General features: G+C 36.4%; 1 protein-coding gene and 1 long non-coding RNA gene across 3 annotated transcripts in view; one reads left to right on the top strand and one right to left on the bottom strand.

Annotated features, from left to right (window-relative positions):
• The window catches only part of LOC123873225 (neuroglobin-like), an 87,527-nt gene that overhangs the window by 51,454 nt on the left and 17,937 nt on the right, over positions 1 to 18,136 (top strand). The window lies entirely within an intron of this gene.
• On the bottom strand, positions 10,470 to 12,040 carry LOC123873229. The gene is made up of 2 exons (XR_006797640.1): positions 11,885 to 12,040; positions 10,470 to 10,655 (listed from the first exon to the last, which is right to left on the bottom strand). It is a non-coding gene; the product is annotated as an uncharacterized LOC123873229 (long non-coding RNA).

Genomic DNA, 18,136 nt, shown 5'->3' with positions numbered 1-18,136 from the left:
GAAATGTTACGAAATATTACAACTTAAATATTAGCTCTTTTCGATGAACTTTGAAAAATCGGCCAAGTGCGAGTTGGACTCGTCCACTAAGAGTTCCGTATCATTGTATAAGGAATAGCACTTTTAATTTTTTTTATATCTTCATGGCAGCCATTTTGAAACTTTTATTGTGTACCTCTAACAAAATATTGCATATAATTTTATCTACGCTTGTCATCGATTTTCTGCAGTCTGCCAGATTCTCGGTTATGAATAGTAAATAGGTGTTTCACAGAGCCGAGACAGGTCCTTGTGTTCTACAACTGACAACGTAGTTTAGCATATTTTGAGATTGCGGAATACCAAATTATAATGTTCTTGGCGACTTCTTTGAAATGTTACGAAATATTACAACTTAAATATTAGCTCTTTTCGATGAACTTTGAAAAATCGGCCAAGTGCGAGTTGGACTCGTCCACTAAGAGTTCCGTATCATTGTATAAGGAATAGCACTTTTAAATTTTTTTATATCTTCATGGCAGCCATTTTGAAACTTTTATTGTGTACCTCTAACAAAATATTGCATATAATTTTATCTACGCTTGTCATCGATTTTCTGCAGTCTGCCAGATTCTCGGTTATGAATAGTAAATAGATGTTCCACAGAGCCGAGACCTTGGTGCTTGTGTTCTACAACTGACAAGCTTGTTTAGCATATTTACCAAAGTTCCTGACAACTTAGGTATTTGAACTTCTACGTCAAGTTAAATAAGTATTAGTTCTTCTTAACGAACTTCAAAAAATGGGCCAAGTGCGAGTCGGACTCGCACACGAAGGGTTCCGTATCATTGTATAAGGAATAACACTTTTTAATTTTTTTATATCTTCATGGCAGCTATTTTGAAACTTTTATTATATTTTGTTGTTATAGCGTATATAAAATTTCATCTCTCTACCCATTAAGCACGGTTCACGAGATTACAGCTCGTTGACAGCCAAACGGATAGCGGAGGTTTAGTAATATGGTCTTGTTGGCTCCCTGCGAATACGTACGGAACCCTAAAGAGGAGGTGCTTTTCGTTATTTTATATTAGATCAAACCAACAGGATTTTCCAGTATTACAAAATTATTAATGGCTTTAATCCATTAGGCGAAATTGGTTTACATTTACAACACCTGCCAAAAGATTATTTGTTCTATTGCAAATATTCAGTTATGAATAATTCAGTTTGCGGTTCAGGGAATTGGGCCATGTTCAGCACAATATGTGTTCCGGTGCCGATATACATAGATCGCTTGTTGAAACATACTATATTTTTATTCTTTATCAGCATCATCAACCGATAGACAGCATTTCTTGACATCTGCACAAAAGTTGCTAAAAACTCAAATTATTTATATTAATTAAATAAATTTATATTAATTAAAAAACAAAACAAAATTGCAATAACTTTTAATATATTATACTTAATAATATGTATAGATCGATAAATTACGTACCTACCTATATTTATTATAAGAATAAATATATAAAACTTATAAGTACATAGTAAAAATAAACAAATAATAAAAGTTACTTGCAAATTAAAAAAAAATCGAGAAAGGACTGACAGAAATCAGAGGATTTCTTAAACCAAAAAAAAAACGATAGACGTCCACATCTGGATAATAGGTCCCGCCGCGCCGCCTGAATTTAGCGGCTCCCTGCGACACGTGTGATGTCGTCCGTCCACCTATAGTTATATAGTACACGACAGGTCGAGATGGCAATCGGGGTATGAGGCGGGGGGACACCCCGCACACCCGCACGTCTCTGCCCTGTGCGGGTGTGAGGGGCGTCCCTACCCCGATTGCCATCTCGGCCTGTCGCGTACAACAGAGGGGCGGTCTTCGCTGCGCTTCCGGTGCGCAGTCACTATTCCAGTGACTTGGGACTCCAAGGTGCTGGAGGTGAAGGTGGGATGTCTATCGGGTTTTTAGAACTATGTGCCTATTGCCACTTCAGCTTTGCAGCCAGCTGAGCTGTGTCAGTTATTCTGGTTCTCCTACGGATCTCCTCATTTCTGATTCAGTCACGTAGAGAAACTAAGCAACCGATCGACTTGATTTTTGGCAGCGATATAGGTGAAAGGACGGAGAGTAACATGGGCTATTCTTATCCCGGAAAATCAAAGAGTTCCCACGGTATTTTTAAAAACCTAAATCCACGCGGACGAAGTTGCGGGCCTCAGCTAGTTATCTGATAAATACCAATAAAGTAAGTAGGTAATAAAAATAATTATCTATTAAGCTATGTCGGTTACTCTGGTTCTCCTACGGATCTCCTCATTTCTGATTCAGATAGAGAAACTCCAACCATAGCTCTCTCCATCGCCCGCTGAGTGACTTTCTTATGAGTACCCTAAGTAAATGACCATGTCGAATAATGCGAAGATGAGTTTAGACTTTAGACTATTAAAACACACTAGGCAAATTTTTTAGCGTAGTAAATAGTATCCGAGGACGAACGGAGACCTGTGTTTGTTGGAACGCTTTGTCCAGCTGTGGACGCATACAGGCTGATGGAATGGAATGGAAAAGATAGTCTCTGGTAGTAGTAGCACACGCCAGTCTACTAGTACCTATTCTATTATACCTAGTGAAATATACCTGCATATTTAAAAAATTAAAAGTTGAAACACGTATCAAGTGACCTACTTGCATAAAATTCTAGATAGATAGTAAGTACTAAATAGTAATTGAGTTCACCTCCAGAGATACAAAATCGATACTTGATAATATTGCGAACTCTACCACCTACGTAGGTAGAGGTACCTACTTTGGAAGTTAGCTAACTAAATGCACTGAAATTAAACGCCTACTAAAATCGGTCAAGTGCGAGTCGCACACGCACATGTAGGGTTCCGTACCATCTTATAAGCCTATGTAATTTAAACTTTTTTTAATTTTCATAGCGGATATTTTGAATCACACTAATATTATAAAGGCGAAAGTTTGTATGTGTGTGTGTGTGTGTGTGTGTGTGTGTGTGTGTGTGTATGTTTGTTACTCCTTCACGCTAAAACTACTGGACGGATTGGGCTGAAATTTAGAATGGAGATAGATTATACTCTGGATTAGCACATAGGCTACTTTTTATCCCGAAAAATTAAAGAGTTCCCACGGGATTTTTAAAAAACTACATCCACGCGAACGAAGTCGCGGGCATCAGCTAGTTTTTTATAATTCTGTGAAAATTTCAACTCTCTACCAATTAGGTTCACGAAATACAGGTCGCTGACAGACGGACGGACGGACGGACGGACGGATGGACGGTTAGATGAACAGCGGAGGCTTAGTAATAGAGTCCCGTTGGTACCCTTCGGGTACGGAACCCTGAAAATTTTAGATAAGTATATTATACTATACTTCGTGATAGGCAGCCTAACAGCATCGGCCTCGTATTCGGGGGTCAGCATTTGATTACGGGCACCCATCTCTAACTTTACGGAGCTATGTGGCTTTTAAGGAACTAAATAATAACACTTGCTAAGGAAAACATCGTAAGGAAACCTGCTTACCTTAGAATTTTTCATAATGTTCTCAAAGGTGCGTGAAGGATGCCGATCTACTCTTGGCCAGCGTGGTGGACTATGGCCTAACCCCTTCTCATTATGAAAGGAGACCCGTTCTCAGTAGTGAGCCGGTAATGGTTTGAAAATAATGATGAAATACTTCGTAAGTACGTTTTTTTTTCAAAATACATAACTGTTTATATGAATTATTTCTGTATTAATATTTATTTGAAAGATAACAATAGATACTTAAGAAAAATACGTTATGTACATTAGTATTGTTATTTGCTACGTAGTTAGGTAGTTTATGTAATAAAATGGCTCATTGAAAACTATTTTTATGGGCATTTATCATAACTCAAGATTCACTTTTACACAGCTATTTGTATTGTCAAGTCTGTAATTGAAAATAATAGCTTTAGGTACAACTGCCATTAGGGCTAATTACCTACCTAATACCTATTCTTGATTTTGCACATATACGTAAACGAATAATTGAGCAACGTGTTCCTCATTTTAAGGTTCCTTATGGGAGGGTGCCTACGGGACTCTATTACTAGGCCTCCGCTGTCCTTCTATCCGTGAATATTTCTCGCTACAACAACAAATAATTAAAGTTTCAAAATGGCCGCCATGAAAATTAAAAAAAAATGAAAAGTGTTACTTCTTTTACGATGGTAGGTATTTACGGAATCCTTCGTATGCGAGTCTGACTCGCACTTAGCCGTTTCTTTTTCATTTTCGCGTTTAAACTATTAGCATACAATTTTTTCCATTGATTCCATTCCATCAGCCTGTATGCGTCCACTGCTGGACATAGGCCTTTCCAAGAGCGTACAATTGAATATATTAAAATGTACCGTAAAAAGTAAAAAGATTCCGACGAATTGAGAACCTCCTCCTTTTTTGAAGTCGGTTAAATATGCAGGCAATGTACGCTGCGTAACTTTTCCCCGAACACAAAACTTTTTCGCCATTACCTAGGAAACAGAAAAAGAAAGATAATATCATCTAAGTTAGGAAAGTCTGTTATTGCCAATTATCTTGCATGAGTTCACTTTCGCGAGTATTTTATCTTTTAAAAAGTTTAGGATTTCCAAGTATATTGATTTTTTTTTCATTTTCTACTTATTATTTATTCTAAGGTCGAATACTTGGTGACCTTGGAATAATAAGCAGAAAATGAAAAAAAAAATTGCATTCTAGTATGGCGATATATTATGGTCGCTGATTTTATAGGTCTCATAATAAAATTCAGAGTCACTCAGAGGGCGATGGAGAGAGCTCTATGCTTAGAGTTTTTCTACGGGATCTAAAGTAACCGACATAGCTTAATAGATAATTATTTTCATTCCTTACTTTATAGGTATTTATCAGATAATTAGTCTGCCCTGTCTGGCCCCCAAGGTAAAAGAAAGAGAGGTAAACCGCTAGAACGTTGGTCAGATGAAATGGTTAACATTGTAGGAGAGAATTGGGTCAATAAAGCTGTAGACAGAAAGCTGTGGAAAAAATGGGAGCCTAAACGCATAGAGAGGTCTTTAATAAATAAAAATTATAAATAGTTATCTAATATTATAATCAAATAATACCTACTTCTTTTTAGGGTTCCGTACTTCAAAAGGAAAAACGGAACCCTTATAGGATCACTTTGTTGTCCGTCTGTCTGTCTGTGCGTCTGTCTGTTTGTCTGTCTGTCTGTCAAGTACAGGAATAAATCTGAAAACCGCGAATTTGTGGTTACATCATTTAAAAAAAAATTAAAATGTGTTTCAATTTTCAAAATGAGATAACTATACAAAAACTATACTATATATCATAATATGAAAGGGCTTTACGTGTACATCCTAAAACAGATTTTTATTTATTTTTATGTAAGTATAACAGTTTTAGATTTATCCTGCAAAATGTTGGAAAAAATACCCGAGTACGGAACCCTCAGTGCGCGAGTCTGACTCGTACTTGGCCGGTTTTTTTATGCATTTCATGGAGCAATAAAATGAGTCATCTACCTATGTTACATTCTACCAGCAATTTCACCGCTGCAAACCACTCAGTCGAGTGGAAGGTACCAATATGCTGGGTATATAGGTTTGTAGGTCATCGGGAACCAGATCTAGGTCACCGTACTGAGATAAGCATTGAGCATTCAACACTTTTTACGGTTTGTGTTAAAATAAGATTTTAAAGTAAGTTTGTTGACGACCTGACTCCCAAACATGAATATTGTGGAAAATCTTGGATTCGATTTTCAACAGGAACAAACTGCTTATTCTGTCTGGACGGGCGGTGAAAAGCTAACAGACAGACAGACACACTTTCGAAACAGATAATGTGCTTTCTCTTATTTTATCATCAAATTATTAAGTAAAATCTGCCAGGCATTCATAGGCCGGAAATATAGAACCAATTGACCAATCATTTTACTGAAAATGTAGATGAAAAGCGTTATTCATACTTATCATATTATGTGTATAATTAATACAAACAATGAATCCAAACCAAACATTTGGGCAACCACTTTGCAAATGACCGGATTGCAAAATAACGGGCGAACGGAGCGATATTTCCAAGTGAATGAAGCAACGACGTACTCGTAACCACCCTCAATTCGATCGGCATTCAACATGGTCATATTGCTGTGATTTATCAGATTCAGACACTAGATGATGCCCGCGACATCGTGTGCCTGGATTTAGGTTTTTTAAAATCCCGTGGCAACTCTGCTTTCTGGGATAAAAAGTGTCCTATGTCAATTTCCAGAACGCAAGAATTTTGGTACGGAGGTACCGTACCAAAATTCATAGCCAATGTTCGTCCCAGGGATATCAGCTAACTCTGTACCAAATTTCATCCAAATCGGTAAAACTGTTGAGTCGTGGGGGTAGCAGACAGACAGACAGACACACTTTCGCATTAATAATATTAGTATGGAGTATGGATGTACAAAAATCATCGAGTTACACTTTTTTTTAAGAACTCTCAGGCATGCAGATTTCAATCAATCAGTCAGCCTATTTGCGTCAACTGCTGGTCATAGACCTTCACATAAGCGTACCTACACACGGTCCTCCGCCTTCCTCATCCATCCACTTCCCTCTTCTTCAGGCCATCATCCCAGCGGGTTGGAAGTCGTCCCACACTGCGCTTGCTGGTACTTAAAAGTACATGAATACAAGTGTAAATTAAAAATTTATAACACCCCCGACAAGTGAAGGTTACAGTAACTAGAAAATAGCTGATAACTTTCAAAAGGCTGAACCGATTTCCTTGGATTATAGCTAAGAACACTCTCTATCAAGCCAAGCCACCTTTCAAACAAAAAAAAAACTAAATTAAAATCGGTTCATTAGTTTAGGAGCTACGATGCCACAGACAGATACACAGATACACACGTCAAACTTATAACACCCCTCTTTTTGGGTCGGGGGTTAATAAAGAAGTTTAATTGGATTTAAAAAACATGACAAAAGTACCTAGGTACTCAAAGTAATGCTAAGTGCAGACAACATCGGTTCATTTTAAAAAGAGCTCAATTAAAAGTGGAGAGCGCACAATACCTGGTATTCTGTACAAAGCTTTATTGCGATCTAGTTAGTGGACTAGAACAACAATGGTTTAGGTAATTTATTGTGGGACTATGACTATTAATTTTGCAAATTCAACATTACAAGAATTCAAAATTTTAGGAATTCTAGGAAATTTTAGGAAACCGGATGCTCAAAGCCAAAGATATAGAGCAAAATGGATTTCTCTGGAGGAGGCCTTGACCTGAAAAGGGTTCTTCATAAAATACCTAAGTTATATTCATGTTATGTAAAATTAGAGAAGAAATAAAAGGCTTTTTTATTTTTATTTTATTAATTATTTTATCTATTTAATAATTCCTCAGAAATAATTTATTTTTGACATGTGGCATCATCCCAATTTTGACGGTTCGATACAATATTTCCTAAATATAAAACTTTATTGATAATAGAATTATAACTATGGTTTTTGTAAATTATTGTAAGACTACTTAAAATAACAAATTAATTAACATTCGATGTATAATTATTATCGCTGACGCTACATATTACACAAAGTGGGATTGTTGTTTGCCATTAACTTAAATGGTTTGATATATTTTAATAACTCGATGATTTTTCACAGAGCTTTTTTGTCGTGCTTGCCGTATGCTGTATGGCTAGTATAAGATTTCACAGTTTTTAAAATACTAAACTCGAAAACGAGTTTTTTCATACATCTACAGCCAGCGACACAGGCGGAAACATTACGAACTAAAGTTGATCGAGCAAATGCGAGTATATCTTTTACTTTACCATACCAAATACCAGATTAATACGTCACCATCGAGAATGGCAGCCGTTTTCGTCGAAACCAATACCAATACCAGCAAATCCGAACCACGAGTTCATCGTTTGACACCAATTTGACACGCTAAAACTAGTAAATGACGTCATTTTCGCGTAAGTTTACGAGTCGGTGGTCGAATTGTAACTCACCAAAAAATACTCAGTGAGAGAAGCTTGAGAGCAGTGATAAATAAACAAAATGATGAAATTTTATAAGTCCCTGGGCCTTAATTTGCCCACGGGAGGCGAGGAGAATGATCAAGCAGACTGTGAAAGCTAACCGTCGTGGTTGTGTAACTAAATTTGACTCAGCGGCGTTATTTGTGATGTACATAGTGCATCCGTCAAAGAAAGGTTCTAACATAGCCCAAGCCACCAGCAAGTTGAAGTGGCAATGAACAATCCATGCCTGTCGTATTGGGCGGAGATTGGGTACAAGCACAGCGTACCTCAGGAACCTACCTAAGTGTAGTGTGGGATACCGTGTCATTGACTGGCGATATTACAGAGTAACGTTAAGTGACTGGATGAGGGCACAGGAAGCCTCAAGGCTGGGTGTGGTGAACCTCTTTGAAAAACCCTACATTTAGAAGTACCTACCTAGACGACAGACGTCCGTAGACTGAAATGATAAAAGTGCATCTCGAACGATCCATTTTGTGCAGCGATAGCCATCGGCTCGCAGAATGCATTTAATAATGCTAAATGTTAAGGTAGAATAATTGTAATGTTAGAAGATCGACCACAAAGAGTACCTACCATATCACCCTCACCATTGGGCATTGAGGCTAAGTTAAGAAAGTCTATGCACAATAGGTAGGTACGCTACCTACCTATATCTACATAATATTATTCTAAGCCTTATAGTAGGTACATAATACGTGTGGCTCCAAGTACAAGCAGGTAGGTACTTATGTGTTACTCTGTTTAAATTTCAATTCCTTAGTGATAAATTCATTAGTACCTACTTATCTCTGTATCTGAATATTTAGTTCTATTCTATTTAAATTTCTTCATTGCAGCTGTTTTCACCATCATTTACTTACCTGGAACATTTTGCCATGATTGGATTCACTTATAGAAAGTAGCTACTACCTATCATAATATCTGATAAATAAAATTAATCTATTAAAATTCCACCAGTATAGTTACCTAGGTAGGTACTTGTGCAAAGCCATAGTGAGTTGGCTTGTTGCACAGCTGGGTAGTTGTTTAGAAGTATTCACCTAGGTAGGTACCTAAACACTCAGTACATGTTCTTCAAACTTATTACCTCACAGAGGTGAAGTAGGTAGGTATACTTATACAATTGCAAACAGTACCTATAACACCTATCACTCCTTGCATTCATTGATGATGGAGCCACGCCAGCTTGCATCCACTCAGACAAGCAAGTACCTACCTACCTACCTAACATGGCATAAGTTAATGAAATGTTGTGTTAAATGAACCTCCCTATCTGCCTAATTTTATGTAGCTTATATTAAATACTAGCTGATACCCGCGACTTCGTTCGCGTGGATGTAGGTTTCTTAAAATTCCCGTGGGAACTCTTTGATCTTTCGGGATAAAAAGTAGCCTATGTGCTAATCCAGGGTATAATCTATCTCCATTCTAAATTTTAGCCCAATCCGTCCAGTAGTTTTTGCGTGAAGGAGTAACAAACACACACACACACACACACACACACAAACTTTCTCCTTTATAATATTAGTGTGATTTTCTGAATCAATTTTTTTTTTCAGGTTGCAGATCACCAGTATTATTACCAGATTATGATGCCTGCCTCCCTGATCCCAAGTACCTACCTAACTCAATTCAAGACTAACCCGAGGTCATCAATCTTGTAGAATACCTATACATATATTAAGAACTGTTTATGATGTAGGTGCTTAAATACATCTTATGTAATTTAATTATACAGTTGTATGGTACCTACTTATTTATGCACCTATTGGTACCTAATACCTAGGTATCTAAAAGTACCTAGGTATTAATACTATTACAGGTGTAAGGTATAGATCTTTAAGTAATAGTCATTAAATCTTTATTGTTTTAATTTGTTTTATTTCATTTTAAAAATAAAAGTTCTTAGGGTTTACATAAGTAACCAATCCTGGAATTTGCCTGCCTGGATATTGCCTGAAATCTATGTTCAAAACTAAATTAAAGCGACAGGTTTAAATGCTATTCCTTTTGTAATGCTCCCTGCACTACGGAAAAGGACAGCACTAGATTTAGAACCTGTCATTCTAGTTTAAAGATTGCGTCTCACCCCAAGTCCCAACTGCTTGTGAAAGTCTCATCAAAATTGGTTCTGTCAATTCAAAGATTAGCACACCAAATTGATTACTTATAGCTTAACAATTACTACAGTAACATACAGACTTAATAACAGACAGTAAGTCATTCAAGAAGTGGTTATAAAAAAATAACAACGAAGACTGGCATGCCTGCCACAGCTCTCTAACCTAACCAATAACTCATTCAATATATCAAAATCTTTGAAATGAGCAACCGTTGAGTTTCTTGCTGGTTCTAGCTATAAAAACATTTTTTAATACTTAATAAAACAGAAGAGAAAAAAAAAACATTTTATTTAATTTTAAATATTTATATTATTACAAAATTGTACAGGAGTGTTACTGCACTGACAGCTTATGGGAGCTTATTCTGTAGTGTAGTCTTGATGCAGGAACACCACAATGCAGTCTTCTAGCAAAGTGGATTAGGCACTAATCCACAGGCTTTCAAGCTCGGGTTTCACTGAAAAAGGAATTATTGATCTTTAATTTTCTAAATTGCTAATTAGACAATTAGGTAATATTCTTCTTATTTTACTATATATCTGTTAAGATAGATAGTAGTCTTGTGTTATTTATAATATTTAATAACTACATGATGCCCTTTTAAGTTTTAAAAATCCAGTGCTAACTCTTTGATTTCCAGGATACCTAGTCTATGTAGTCCAGTATGACACCAAATACTCCATACCAAATAAATGATAATAATGACAACTTAATTTGCACGGATTTATCCCATAGGAACTGTTTTTCTGTAATAAAACATCAGCAATGTCCATCTCCGGGATACAAGAACCTTGTACCTTTCCTCAAAATTGGTTGAACAGGTAGGCTGTAAAAAGCTAGCGGACAGACAAACAGATACACTTTATTCTGACATACAGCTTAAACTCAATGTCCTGATTCTGCATATTTGTAAGTTACTAAGCATAAACATTTAAAAATTTATAACACCCCTGACAAGTGAAGGTTACAAGTAACTAGAAAAGAGCTGATAAGTTTCAATTGGCTGAACCGATTTTCTTGGATTAAGTATAGCTAAGAACACTCAATCAAGCCCACCTTTCAAACAAAAAAAAAAAAACTAAATTAAAATCGGTTCATTAGTTTAAGAGCTACGATGCCACAGATAGATACCTCAAACTTATAACACCCCTCTTTTTGGTTCGGGGTTAAAAAAATTAAGAGATTATGTTAACTTTATCACTTAATTATTTATTAAAGTGTTATATAAGGTTGCCTTTCTATTGAACTATTATACATAGATTAAATGTTTTATTGCCACTTTAAACACAAGTCCTAGCTTTTAATTTTGTAGAACCAAACTGTATGGTATATTACAAGATTAAGTCTATGTAATGTTGTAATCTTAACACCAAAGCTGCCTAAAAAAATGTTGGAATTTTAATAGCCAAAGCTGTCTAACAAATATACTAAATAATCAGTGATGGGCTATGGCTCAATAGTTTTTGAACCCATTTTATGCTAGGTACCTAATAGACTAGTTATTTAAGTAGGTACAAAATAATAATGAAGTTATGATTTCACTATAAGCGACTAGATACTCTTGAAACCTGATCACTTGCTTGCCTTATTCAAATCAAGAGATTGGTATGTAGATAGTTATATCTCTAGTCTTTTCTAGTTACTGTAACCTTCACTTGTCGGGGGTGTTATAAATTTTTAATTTACACTTGTGATTTCACTATAGGTTAGGTCACTTCCCTTAATCAAATCAAGAGATTGGTATGTAGATAGTTATATGTACCTATTAAGTACATACCAATCTAGTTATTAAGTGCTATTATTCTAAAAAAACCTATGTAGACGTGATATCAAGAGACAGTAAACGTACATATAAAGCTGACATACGATATTATTAGGTACTCATTGCATTTTATTTAAATAGTACCTACACACCTAAATACAATATATATTATAATCACTAGTTCTTGAATAACTATTTAAATGAACTTCTGTATATTAAAATCCTTTCATTCAGTTTGCTTTTATTTATTTTCACTTTAACAGACAACAGAACGGTAACTTTTTTTAATCTGACGAAAATTTGGCTTTGGATACCAGTGTTTTAGTGATTTCAGAGTGAATATAGATGAATTACCATAGACAAACATACCATAGAGTATGCGGTGGGTGTCGCTTGACTGTCACTGTCACGCTGTTAATCATCTGTCAATAGCGTCAAAAAACGAAATAATATATGCCAAATTAGACAAAATGGCAGCGTATATCTGTCCCACTTTTTTGTGAATGTGTAAGTGAGACAAAAGTTGGACCTACGTTTCCACATGTTGGTATCGTCATGGTATCTACGTTCTGTCCAAAACTGACAGTTAGGACTAGCTCGTACTATCGATGAATACGTTAACCTTGGCAGTCAGGAGTAGTCGATACTATTAACCATGTATGCGGTGTTCAATGTTGTACTAACGGTACAGTTCCCGGGAGCCGGCCGGAGACGATATTAGAACTGCCTGTTTACTAGCGGGTGACCAGGCAGCTTGAAATCTAAATGTGTAAAAGGAAACTGACTGACTGATCTATCAACACACAGCTCGAACTACTGGGCGGATCGGTCTGTTTGGCATGAAGATAGCTATTATGATGTAGACATCCGCTAAGAAAGAATTTTTGAAAATTCAACCCCATGGGGGTCAAATAGGGGTCTCAAATTGTAGTCCACGACGAAGTCTCAGGCCTAAACTAGTCTCTTAGGAAAACAAAACGGTCCGGATTTTAATTGTGCTATCTATACATATAATAAAATTGTAGACAAGTGGTGTCTGTACAATGGAAATATATAAAAAAAAGTAGCAGGGGTTGTTATTATATCGATGCCGAACCCGAAATTGTAATTAATTTTTTTTTTGTCTGTTTGTCTGTTTGTCTGTTTGTCTGTGTGTTTGTGCACGCTAATCTCAGAAACGGCTTATTCGATTTAGATACGGTTTTCACTAATATATTGTACTAAGCTTCACTTAGGATTTAGTGTTTATTTCATGTCAATCGGTTCATAAATAAAAAAGTTATGTCAATTTAAAGAATCACGGCGCCTCGCGCCTGAGCGTCCGTGGCTATATAAAGCGCGAAAAGTCACTATTCCACGCGAACGACGTCGCGGGCACAGCTAGTTATAGAATACGTGGTAAAATTAATTCACAAGCAATTTTTTAAATATACAAACCATGAACAAACATGGAAACATGGCACAGGCATGGGTTTCCTTCATGGCCTTTGACTGTAGACTGTAGATTTTGTATGTAGATTCGGCTTATGCAAGGCCTTTTTTTAACCCCTGACCCAAAGGAGGGGTGTTATAAGTTTGACGTGTGAATCTGTGTATTTTTTTGTGGCATCGTAGCTCATAAACTAATAAACCGATTTTAATTTAGTTTTCTTTGTTTGAAAGGTGGCTTGATCCAGAGTGTTCTCAGCTATAATCCAAGAAAATCGGTTCTGCCGTTTGAAAGTTATCAGCTCTTTTCTAGTTACTGTAATCTTCACTTGTCGGGGGTGTTATAAATTTTTAATTTAGGTACACTTGTTAAATGTGAGTTAGGCTTGCGCTTGATGACAAGCATGCCTGAGAAACAGAACAATGGTGTGGTCCAGGTTGAAGCGCGCTTGCCTAGAAGATGTCTATTTACTCTTGCCTTAAAGCCTAAAGGTATTCAAGTTCTTGGCAGGAAAAAGCCTTCATTATAATCATAATTATTTATTCATTCTTATTAGTTAGTTAGTGGTAAATTATTTGACGATTCAAAAGCACTCGTAAAAGTTTATTTGAATAAAAATCTATTCTATTATGTACAAAGTAATACCAGTAATACACACAAATGTAGGTAAACTAATATCACCAATATCTTTGATATGTATACCGAATTCTCCAGGATTTCTGAACCGATTTGAATTTCTTTAAACACATCGCTTTCGAATCGACATCGAACTGGAACGTTAGATTGCTTGGCTGCTTGTCTATGCTGTTAGGATGGTAACTAGTCACGGCCGAAGTCTCCCACCAGACGAGATGTTAATTGACGAGATGTGATTAATTTGGAATTTACAGCAAAATTCCAAATTAATCCAGCCGGTAATCGAACTCAGAACCTCTATAAGACCAAAGCGCCAGGGTGATTTTACTTAAGGTAGCGCTTCCAAATAACACAATAGTAATTTCGAGGTCTAATTACTTCCGCAGAGTTCCCGCCACTCTGTAATTTTCCTGACACTGACAATTATATTATTACTTGCAAGGTTGGGTGTACGTCTGTGGGTGTACGTTTCGTTGAATTTTATACTTACTTCGTCCGCGTGGACTACACTTTCAAACGCCAATTTGACTCCCTTAGGGGCTAAATTTTCATTTTCTTTTAGTGGATGTCTACGTCTTACTAGTAGCTATCTGCATGGCAAATTTCAGCCCGATCCGTCCAGTAGTTTGAGATGTGCGTTGATAGAGCAGTCAGTCAGTCAGTTTTCCTTTTTTATATGTATATATACTATATATAGATACTGGCTTTTCCCCCCCGCGACTGCGACAATCTTTGTGGTGCAGTGGTGAACACTGTCATGCTCTTATAAGTGGCACCGGGTACAATTCCCGAAAGAGACAATTTTTGAATTTACAATTTCTCTATCTTATTTGTCTCTGGCCGGATCTGGAGAGAGTCTTAAATTAAAGAATCGCTTAGGCCCGATCTGAGACAATTTTAAAACTATAAATTCCCGAATTTCCCATGCCAAAAATCGAACCCGGGACCTTCTACTTAAAAGACCACAGCACTTACACTGTGCCAGGGAGGTCGTCAATTTCCGTAGCGTTCAAGTCAGCCTCTAATTTTCCTGTAAGGAACAAATTATTACTTGCAAGGTCGGATGTACGTTTTGTTGGATTTCATTTCAATATTAATATTTCAGAAACCCGGAACCTACCGCATTTCAGCCGGCGCAATTTAATGACGACGAGAATTAATTATTGTCATTCACATACAGAAGTCATTAAAATTGCGAAGTTTCTATGTATATGTTAATATTGTAACCATCTATACATATAATAAAATTGTAGAAAAGCGGTGTCTGTACAATGGAAATATATAAAAAAAAAGTAGCAGGGGTTGTTATTATATCGATGCTGAACCCGAAATTGTAATTAATTTTTTTTGTCTGTTTGTCTGTTTGTCTGTGTGTTTGTGCACGCTAATATCAGAAACGGCTTATTCGATTTAGAAACGGTTTTCACTAATATATTGTAGTAAGCTTCACTTAACATTTAGTGTTTATTTCATGTCAATCGGTTCATAAATAAAAAAGTTATGTCAATTTAAGGAATCACGGCGAACATTTTTAACGTACATGCTGCCCGAAAAGTCACTATTCCACGCGAACGAAGTCGCGGGCACAGCTAGTAAACGAATAAATTTATCATGGCGAACAGAACCGGAATAGTCCACAAAATAAAAACGTGAAAATCCATACTAATATTGTAAATCCGAAAGTAAAAATATATGCCTATGTATATATTTTTGTCCTGGAAAATCAGAGTTCTTACAAGATTCTTAAAAAAACTTACATCCATATAGATGAAGTCACAAGCACCATCTATTTGGTGCAAAGATTGCATGCAGAGTTTGGAGCCTAGGATCACTTTGTTGTCTTTCCGTCTGTCCGTCTGTCGTGTCTGTCAAGAAAACCTATAGGGTACTTCCCGTTGACCTAGAATCATGGGTACGTTGATGGTACGAAACCCTCGGTGCGCGAGTCTGATTCGCACTTGGCCGGTTTTTATCCTGGAAAATTAAAGATTTTTGACAATACTCTATCCTTGCCGACGAAGTCGCGGGCGACATCATCTAGTTCCATATAATTTTAATACAAAATCTAAGATAATATTTACCTTTTAGTAATTGAAGTCGTAAATTGCTACGCGTGACACAGCCGTCACGTTTACATGGAAACACTATTAGCACCTATAAACCGTCATAATTAGCTAAAGTGGTATTCATTTACATAATATTTCATGGGCTATGAAAAAAGGATAGACTCATAGAGTAACATAAACAAGACCTTCAAAGGCCTTTTTTCCATGAATAGGGTTCCGTTTGCACCAGTCGGGTACGGGACCCTAAAAATAAAATGCGCGAATACATTGCTTCGCCATTATCGTTCTTAGACTTAGCATGTGTCGTAAAATGATCGTAAAGCTTGTAACGGTACATTTTGCGCACGCCTTTATGCGTTATAATGGCACATGACGTCACTTCCCCATAGCGTAGAACCATAGGGTTGCCCATTTTATAGTTATTTAAAGTCATGATAATAAAATGCTGCTCTATTTTATGCGTGGTCAGAAACCACAGCTCCTCTAATACAATAAAGTACTTATCTAACATTGTTATCAAAAACTAGAAGATGCCCGCGGCTTCGCCCGCGTGGATTTCGGTTTTTTAAAATCCCGTAGGAACTTTTTGATTTTCCGGGATAAAAAGTAGCCTATATGCTTATCCAGGATATTATCTATCTCCATTCCAAATTTCAGCCAAATCCATTCAGTAGTTATTGCGTAAAAGAGTAACAAACATACACACACACACACACACACACTACACACACACACACATACAAACTTTCGCCTTTATAATATCAAAAATGAGAAGTTGTTTTTCGTCAATAGTATCAAACTAATATTATAAAGGCGAAAGTTTGTGTGTATGTGTGTGTGTATCTTTGTTACTCCTTCACACAAAAACCACTGGACGGATTTGGCTGAAATTTAGAATGGAGATAGATAATATCCTGGACTAGCACATAGGTTACTTTTTATCCCGGAATATTAAAGAGTTCCCACGAGATTTTGAAAAACCTATATCCACGCGGACGAAGTCGCGGGCGTCAGCTAGTTCTTACTAAAATTAATGAATAATAGTTTAATAATTCATTTATTATTTTTACTATAGTTACTTTAAAATTGTAAGTGACTTTCACTTTGACTAAAAACGTGTTTATCGATAGAGTTCAAGAAAGTCAATTTAGCGAGAGCTTGTAATGGAATTGGAAACATTAGCTACGGGGCAGAGGTTACTTAAATGTATCACCGGTGAAGGATTCCAAGCTAGCTCAAAATTATTCGGAATGAAAAGGAGGAAATTCTGAGTTCAAAATATGTATAAAGTATAATATTAAAACATATCAAGCGACAGAAAAACTATTTTACTATATTTCCGCGTATATAAATACTATTAGCGCCATCTATCAAAGTTCTGATTGACCTGCCTGTTTTGTGTTTTTAGGAGCTTAGGTGACTGATTTTAATGCTTCTTTTGACTTTAGCAAAGTGTATGAATTTGTTAGTGTTTTTCTCAAATTGTTATAGTTTTAGGTTTAACTAGTTTGATTTTATTTTAGTTTGTACCTATGGGGCTGGCATTTAGGCTCACCTATAAAACCCCTTGAAAATATCCGAATTAAAAAAAACTTTATCTTGTTATCGATAACAGTTCATCAAACAGGTGCACATCCCTACCGAAAGTCAATTTAGCCAGAGCTTGTAATGGGATTGGAAACATTTGCTACGAGGCACAAGTTACTCGTATGTATCACCGGTGCAGGATTCCAAGCCAACTCTAAACTTAATTGGTATAACTTTTAAGAAGACAATTTCATGTCAAGACTCAAGAGTTTAAGATTAGTCTGACCTACGTAGACGGGTCAAATTTGTGAAAAAAAAAACAGGTCAAGTGCGAGTTAGACTCGCATTCGAAGGGTTCCGTACCATCGCACAAGATATTCCCCACACCTTTATGTAGAACTCTGCAATTTAATAACGGTATGCGCCATCTATATGTGATTTAGTGAATTAAATTTTTTGTGAACACATTTTAATTGTTTTTGTATAATATAACCACAAATTCACGGTTTTAGAATTTT

Source organism: Maniola jurtina, chromosome 16 (assembly GCF_905333055.1).
Source record: "Maniola jurtina chromosome 16, ilManJurt1.1, whole genome shotgun sequence".
Taxonomy (NCBI): domain Eukaryota; kingdom Metazoa; phylum Arthropoda; class Insecta; order Lepidoptera; family Nymphalidae; genus Maniola; species Maniola jurtina.
Note: the sequence above shows the minus strand (reverse complement) of the source record. Positions and strands in the feature narration are given on the sequence as shown.